The 8,886-nt window shown below is 34.2% G+C and overlaps 1 pseudogene; it reads left to right on the forward strand.

Annotated features, from left to right (window-relative positions):
• Positions 1-1,387: 1,387 nt before the first annotated feature.
• LOC123198692 lies at positions 1,388-5,824 on the forward strand (annotated as a pseudogene).
• Positions 5,825-8,886: the final 3,062 nt, after the last annotated feature.

Consider the following 8,886-nt stretch of genomic DNA (forward strand, 5'->3'; position numbering starts at 1 on the left):
ATTAATTCTTTTAATAATTCGTTAATCGTCGACATTGAAAATTTATTAGTAATGGTTACCGATTTAATGCTTGGTAGTCGATGCAAAATCGCCACCCTCCGTCTTTTTTCTTTACCAAAATAATTGGACTTGCAAAAGGACTCAAATTAGTGTTGATTCTACCAACTACCATTATCTTCTGCACAATTCACTCAATCTCATTTTTCTAGACGTAAAGATATTTGCATGACCGCAAATTTGGGGGTTGAACTCCTTCATTCAATGTGATTGCATGATCTTGGGGCCTTTTGGAAGGTAAGCCCTTTGGTTCTCCAAATAAATTCTCAAACTCTCTGAGTATCTCTTCCATTACAGGTGGGATTTTCACTACTTCTGAATCCTTCTTCTTTGTCTCCTTAGCCATCTTTACCCAATATTTTTTCTTTTCAAGACTGATCGATTTCACCGATGATTGCAAAGATGTTTCAAACATAATAAAAGAGGTTTCTCCCTTCAATTCAACTCGTGTCCCTTCCTAATTATACCGTATTGTTTACTCTCTCTAGTTAGTCTTGACTTCACCCAATCAATGTAGCCAATCCACTCCAATATCACATCCACCCCTTCGAATCGAAAGAGGAGGAAATCTTGTGTAATCTGCACCTCGTGTATACACAATGTGACCTTCTCATATTTTTCTTTCTTTTGGACCTTACAATCATCCCCTTGCACGATGGTAAATATGTACACATTTATATATATTATTATATGATCGAATAATTTTGAATTAAAAATGAAATAATACCAATATATATATATATATATATATATATATATATATATATATATATATATATATATATATATATATAAAAGTATATATATTTTTGTATATCTAAAATAAATATATATAATATTACTCGTTGCTTTATTTTTATTTTTCTACTTTCAAACATTGTTATCATATTAAAAATACAAAGAAGTTACTGCAAATATAACTGTTTTACCAATTTTACAAACCCAAAATTATTCTCCTAAAATTAAAAAAAAAGATTTTATAATTAACAAAAATAATCACTTGGTAGATTTTATGAAAGTTTGATTATTTAAGAAGACGATTGGATAATTGATCAAGCGACAGAAATCCCAAATTAAAACAATAAATTATGTAATTGACATATAATACATTTCAATTTTGGTTTTTGGGTTGAAGAGCAAACCTCTAAACTTTTGTTATTATGGGATGAACGGTGCTTTCTACCATGGAAATATGATAGAAAGATTGTTTATAAAATAATAATAATAATAATGATAAAGAAAAAAGAGAATGGGGAAGTGAAGTCTTGTAGGAAAGCCGGCCCCCCATCATCATCATGATGATGCTATTGCAGTACCATCTGTTTAGTATTTTTAAATTTGTTTCTTTCTTTCTCTTTCGCCCTCTGCTTCATCTGTCTGTATTGTCTCATCCTCCTCCTCCTTCTTCTTCTTCTCCTTCTTTACAAACATCAGCATTGTCTCCATAATAATGTAGCCTTCACTTCTTTATAATCCCCAACACCCAAACATGCAAGAAACTCTTCAACAATTCTCACTTCCTCCACCACACCGATCCCACCAGACCCACACCCGGCGCGTTACTCCCACGCGCGACCAACAAACCTCCTTTGTTGTTGAAAAAATCCTCCCCAATGGCGACCTCTACACTGGTGGCTTCTCTGGTACCGTCCCTCACGGTAAAGGCAAGTACGTCTGGTCGGATGGTTGCATGTACGAAGGTGAGTGGAAACGAGGGAAGGCTTATGGTAATGGTAAATTTTCTTGGCCTTCTGGGGCAACGTATCAAGGTCATTTTAAGTCTGGTTGTATGGACGGTGAAGGGACTTTCATTGGCGTAGATGGTGACACTTATAAAGGCTCTTGGAACAATGACCGGAAACATGGGTATGGCGAGAAGCGTTATGCTAATGGGGATGTGTATGAAGGTTCATGGAAGTTCAATTTAATGGATGGTCATGGGAAGTACACTTGGAATGACGGGAATGTTTATTTGGGAGAGTGGAAGAATGGAATTATTTTTGGTGAAGGAGTTTTGAGTTGGAGTAATGGGAACAGATATGAAGGTTACTGGGAAAATGGGCTCCCTAAAGGTAAAAGGGAGCTTACATGCTCAAATGTGAGGATGAGGGAAAAGAGAAGGGTTTTGAAGTGATTGGAGGGAGAAAGAGATCGTCCGTGGATCGTCCGAGGTTGTGTATATGGGAATTGGATGGAGAAGCAGGGGATATTACTTGTGATATTGTTGATAATGTGGAAGCAGCATCGAGGTTTTATAAGAATGGGAGATGTTGTAATCAGTTTGGAGGAGTTGGGGTTGAGAAATTTCAGAAAAGCCCTTGTGGGTCTGCTGCTGCTGATGATGAGATTAAAAAACCTGGTCAGACAATATCCAAAGGACATAAGAACTATGATTTGATGCTTAATCTTCAACTGGGTATCAGGTAATAGCCTTATTAGTATTAAGATTAAGATCTTTCTTTTCTTTGCTTTGGCTTGGCTTGATTTGGTGTGCTTCACGTTTGGTTTGTAGGCATTCTGTTGGAAAACATGCGTCAATTTTGAGGGAACTTAGGCAAAGTGATTTTGATCCCAAGGAGAAGTTTTGGACACGGTTTCCACCGGAGGGATCCAAGTTTACTCCGCCCCATCAGTCGGTGGACTTTAGATGGAAGGATTATTGCCCTATGGTGTTCAGGTAGCTGGAAACTTTAATGTGTTGGGAAAATTTCTTTTTCAAATATAGTTTGATTTGTCCTTTCGTGCAGATTCTTGCAATATCAAATTTCAATGTCTGTGTAATTTTCTGAATTATGGTGGTGGTTGCTTTGTTTGGTATTTAGACATTTGAGGGAATTGTTTGCCATAGATCCGGCAGATTACATGTTGGCGATTTGTGGAAATGATGCACTTAGAGAGTTGTCTTCCCCTGGAAAGAGTGGAAGCTTCTTTTACCTAACTCAAGATGACCGATTTATGATAAAAACTGTGAAGAAATCAGAAGTCAAGGTTAGTTCCCATTCCTTCCAAGTAATTCATTATCAAAAAGGGGAGTGTGTACAGAAAAAAAAAAAAAGGAGGGCAAATGTTAGCGAGGGTGGGAATAAGCAGTTGTTTCTTGTTTTTAGTTTCCATATTTGATTCTCAGTATACATTCTATTCCAGTGTCATTTGATTTTCACAATTGATTGGTAACCATGTTCAGGTGCTTACTAGAATGCTTCCAAGCTACTACCAACATGTTTGTAAGTACAAGAACTCCTTGGTAACAAGGTTTTTTGGCGTACATTGTGTTAAGCCAGTGGGAGGTCAAAAGGTATGATTTGAGCACGTAGTTTTGTGTCATAATGCATTGTTTAACTTTTGTTAATTTAATTTGATTAATACTTATTGCATGGGAAAACAGACTCGGTTTATTGTGATGGGCAATCTCTTTTGCTCTGAGTATCGTATTCATAAACGTTTCGACCTTAAAGGTTCTTCTTATGGCCGTCTAACTGATAAGCCTGAGGAGGAAATTGATGAGACAACTACATTAAAGGACCTTGATCTTAATTTTGTATTTCGCCTGGAACACTCATGGTTTCAAGAACTAATCCGGTAAATTTCAGAGATTTTGTGTTGTTTTTTCTTTCTTTACATGTATATTCGATAAATGACATCCTCTGTCACACAAACAGAGACATGTGCACGTTATGTTGGCTTTGATCTTCATTGATCATAAACCTGTATTGCACACAGGCAAATCGATAGAGATTGTGATTTCTTAGAAGGGGAGAGAATAATGGATTACAGTCTCCTGATTGGTCTTCATTTTGCTGATGATTACTTATGTGATGAGATGAAGATGTCACCAAAAGATAAGCGTGTCAGTAAGTTATCTTCCTCATCCTTCTAATATGTTTAAATTTCGTTTTGCCATTTAAATGAATTCTAAATATGCTTAGTGCTTTAACTTTGATCAGGCAAACAAGACTTGAGTATTCATCAGACATGTATGCGGGGATATCACTTGCTGCCAGATATGGACTGGGTTATGGAAGGCCGGTATGTGTTTAACTTTTTGTTGTTGTCAAGTATTCTTTGAATAATTAGTTGAATGGTCTAGGGCTTCTGTAAGTTGTTTCAAGCAATTAAAATCTTGTCTCTGACATCCCCTTAGTATAAATCTGGTACAAGGATGCATGCAATCTTACTTACCTATGTTATGGCATTCAAATAAAGTGTGGCACAATTGGGGTTAAAATGAGTAAAATCTCCTTTATAGATCAATGTCATGGTAGTCCAGGTACATTCTTTCAAAGATCTAGTCTACTTAAATATATTCCTCTTTTTTGAACCCTTTTTTACCTTAAAAAAGGGCTAGTATGTTTACAAAATCTTTTATGTCATCACAGTAAATATGTATATGTAAATAATAGCTAATGCATTTGTTGCGTGAAATTCAAAGTAGGGGGCCCTTTGGTGGCATCTTTGACTGTTGGACATGTGGCTCATGTTATCTTTATTCTAATGAGCTTGGGGCTTAGTTTTGACTAGCTGAATAAAATGAGTCCCTCTGAAATATCAACGTCCAATTGCACAAAAACATGAAAATGTGGTCATTTCCTAAGCAAGAAAAATTTGAGTTTGTCCAAGATTTCTTTTTGTTTTTTTTTTTTGTTTCTAGTTATTTGCCTAATGCCAAGTTGGTTGATTTATTAGTTTTCATCTTGTAAGTTCAATCTTTGTGTGGTGTAGATTGACTGAAAATGATTTGAGTTGTGGCAAAAAAGTGGGTAAATTTTGTGGACAAAAGATGCGGGTGGGGTTTTTGTGTTTTTGGGAACAATAAAATTATGTGTACATACTTTTGATACACAATCTATGTACACGGATAAAGTGTTATCATATGATTAGATAATTTTAAATTAAAGACAAAGTAATACCCAATTGCATGGTGACACATCATCTATGTATCCAAATTGTGTATTAAAAGTATGTACATATAACATTGCTCTTTTGATGAAACTTTGAAGCATTAGGGAAAAAAATTATATGGTCAAAATTATTTAATACTAATTTCCATTTGACACATTTGATGGTTCAGTAAACTTTAATAGCTGAGTTTGAATGCTGCAGCTACATATTACATATCTATATGTTTATGATTGGAAATTGCAGCTATATCTTAGGATGGTTCTATAATTTCTGCCTCGTGATATTGCAGGGGGCCACCAATCCGGTTAGGGGCAAACACACCAGCCAAAGCACAGAGAGTGACAAGAATCGATATAGATCAGTTTGTAGGGAATGGAAGTAGCAATATAACCCCTTCACTGTCACCTAGAGGCAGCGAGACATATGATGTAGTCTTATATTTTGGTATCATTGACATTCTTCAGGATTATGATATCAGCAAAAAGCTAGAACATGCATACAAGTCTTTACAAGTGGATCCCGCATCAATCTCAGCTGTTGATCCAAAGCTGTACTCCAAAAGATTCCGCGAATTCATACACAGAATCTTTATGGAGGACAAGTGATGATGGGAAACAAAAACAAGAGATAATTTGGAGTGAAATAGAAACAAGTAACTGAAGTCTGGTTCTCCACCCCCCAAAAGCAAAACAACAGGTACATAAATTATGGAAATTGTTCTGAGGCAGATTGTGGGCTGGCACATTGTGTGTTTTAGAGTGATGCAATTGTGTGCTGATAGGAAAAAATTTTGATGGGGGGTAAAACCACCTTGTATATCTTAGAGAAATGGTGGGCAATTACAAGATTCTTTTTTTTTATTTTTTTATTGGCTTTAATGGCTGGGGAGGGCTGGGAAATTGGGTATGGTTTTAGAGTAAATGAAAATAAAAAAATGTACGGTCAAAAGGAAAAAAGGGTGGGGGATAATGAAATTGAATGAATATTTACTTTCATAATTTTTATATATTTTATGGATGGATTGTTGAATGGTGCTACTGTAAAATTACTAAAAAGACGGCTTTCGCTTTGGCTAGTAATAAAAGGAAAACAAAGAGTAATGGGATGGGATGGCTTTTCTTTTGTGAAATGTTGAACATAAAAAGAAGAGAAAGACAAAAAAAATAAAAAATGGTGAGTGTTTCTATATTCTTGGCTCATCTTCTTTTCTTTGTTCCTCCCTTTCGTCTCTATTCAAAGTTTGAAAAAGTCTAAAGGCAATAATTCAACTCTCCGATCTTTTTTGCTTCTTTTGGGCAATGCCAACAAACAACACTTCAACTGTTAAGGCCATATTACTAAAGCAAAATGTGTACTATGATGGGTCCTGCTTCTTAAAAAGTACCAAGCTCTCGGGATTCCTTTGCAAATAGCCAAACCCATTTTTCACTATTTTTTTTCAATTTACATTTTCCTCTTTTGAGTTCCTATTATTTTTTGTCAGGTTAGTTTTTAGGTATATTAGGCCCTTTTACAGTAGTTAAGCCTTAACGCGTATTAAAAACTTTAAAGAAAATATTAGATATTTAGCTGAAATCATCCAAATTTCCGGAAAATAACATAAAATCTTTTATTAAATATCTACAATCATTTAAAAAATATAAAAGGGTTATTAATTAAAATAACCATATTTTTAGGGCATATGAATTTATAAGATGCTAAGGACAAAACTAATATAACTAGCGAATTGCAAATAGACCAAAAAATGTCAACATATAAATTGAATTTTAAGTTCATTGTGTGTCATTTTAAGAATTTCAGCCCAATTTTTGCTGACTATTCGACTGAAAATCTGACTGCTAACCTACAACATTCACTTTGTAAACCTTATGAGGCAAGTTTCTTGTCTATTTCTTTTGTCTTTTCAGATGTATTCCTCTACCATTGCACTTTGTCTTTGTCAAACCCCTGTGACATGATTGTTGAGCTTGTTTTTGAAAATTTAAATCAAATTTCATAGTGAAAATAGGAAAAGGTTAGCTTTGACATTTAAATGCAATTTTTTAACATACTGATGATCAAATGTTGATTGTTTTGGGGTTATATTTGAAGGTTGTTGTTTTAGCGTTGAGATAAAAGTTAAGCTTTGTGTGATTGTTAAGGGAATTAAGTTGTGAATTTGTTTGAGATTCATGGAGTTTGGTGAAAAACTCCCCTCTATAAGTATTATCCTTTGGAAGAAAGCATCACTTACCTAGACTTTATGAACATACATTCACTTATATATCTTCATACACATTTAACAAATATTAAAATTACCAAAATATTTTTTACTCTAAAATATATAGAAACATACAAAATATATCCATAAAACATAAATACTTAACAACCATCAAATATAAAGTGTCTAGCAATTGCAACCATAAAATATCTATAAAGTTCTAAACTCAATAAAATTGAAAGTACATAAGACATAAAGTGACTAAATTGCCTCTCTGTTACTCTATGCCCACTAACTATCATTTGTTTCGTAGTTGTTGCCATCACTTGCACCTACAAAATACGGAGAGAATGAGAGCGAGAGAAAATCACTTAGTAAAGTATGAGTTTCTACTTAAATTTTATGAAATCCTAAAAATACTCTTAGCTTAATCCATCTTAATTGGGTCATCTGAAGTCCATCACTCAACGAAATTATGATGATATAGATACAACTACTTTTATTTGTATATTTAGAAAGCTCTAAAGTCCTGTATAACTCTATCGGGAATAATTATGGTCCCGCTCATTTATCAAAGAATCTTTTTGGATCCTCAACTAGAATGACCATATGATTTTGTATTAATTTGGGTGAAAGCATTCTCTATATTGAAACTAATCAACTATGCCAATTGGACTATGTCCAATCAGGGATTTGATGCCTTAGTTGTGTAAGTATCGCTATGCATCCACTCATTTATATCACTATAGACTTTCGAACTGAACTAGACTTTACTATGAGCAAATGTACCCTATTGCAAGTATTATGTCCTATTGTAGACTATTATGCCTTATTATGGGCTATGAAAGGAGTATAACTCACAAGTGGTCCCTCGTAACGATCCTAATGACCTCAAGTCAGGGACTATCATACATGTATCTCAAGCCACTAAATCAACTCAGACTCATAATAGCTTTCACCTTAACTTGTATCTTATGCCCTACATATCAACTCTCTCTTAGGGATGCTAGATATTGTTAGACCTTTAAGTGTTTTAATGATGATAAAAACCTAAGTTAAAATTGGTAACATATCCAAAAAATGTGTTAAAACATTACAAAATGGACAAAGTTTGAAAAATGCATGAAAAAACATAACAAACAACTATCAACATAATACGAATGACTGTTACAAGACCAAAAGTGACATCTATTTATGACTATTGTCAAGCAATGAATGAAGAAGGATACTTATCACCTTTGTGCATTTAAGTTTTTGAATAGAGTCAACACAAGAAAAAGTCAACACTTGGAGTAACAACTATTTAACAAGATTAGTGATGTTCGTTCATCTAGAATTATGAAGACTATTAAAGATGCTTTGCATACATGGCGCTCGTTTATGGTCAAAGTCAAGGTCAAGGGATTTAAAGTCAACAAATCAATGACAACTGTGTTAGCGTTGGTGTCTTAGAGCTAATCCCCATGACGATATAAGTTCATTAATAAAGTTTATATTTGTAATTTTCTATGACTATCTTTGTATATTATAATATATTAATATATGCTCAGATAAATGTCCTAAAAATAATTGAATTATGACAAGACGATTAGTACATAGCTCTTGATCATGAGAATCTTGTATGCACATTAGGTACTCATTCTTAAAACGTCCGTAACTTTGATGTTACCATAACTAAGGGCATTGGTAATAGTGATAGAGTTACCATATTGTTGAATGGTCTCATTGAA

The sequence above is a fragment of the Mangifera indica genome, chromosome 16 (genome assembly GCF_011075055.1).
Source record: "Mangifera indica cultivar Alphonso chromosome 16, CATAS_Mindica_2.1, whole genome shotgun sequence".
NCBI classification, from domain to species: Eukaryota; Viridiplantae; Streptophyta; class Magnoliopsida; order Sapindales; family Anacardiaceae; genus Mangifera; species Mangifera indica.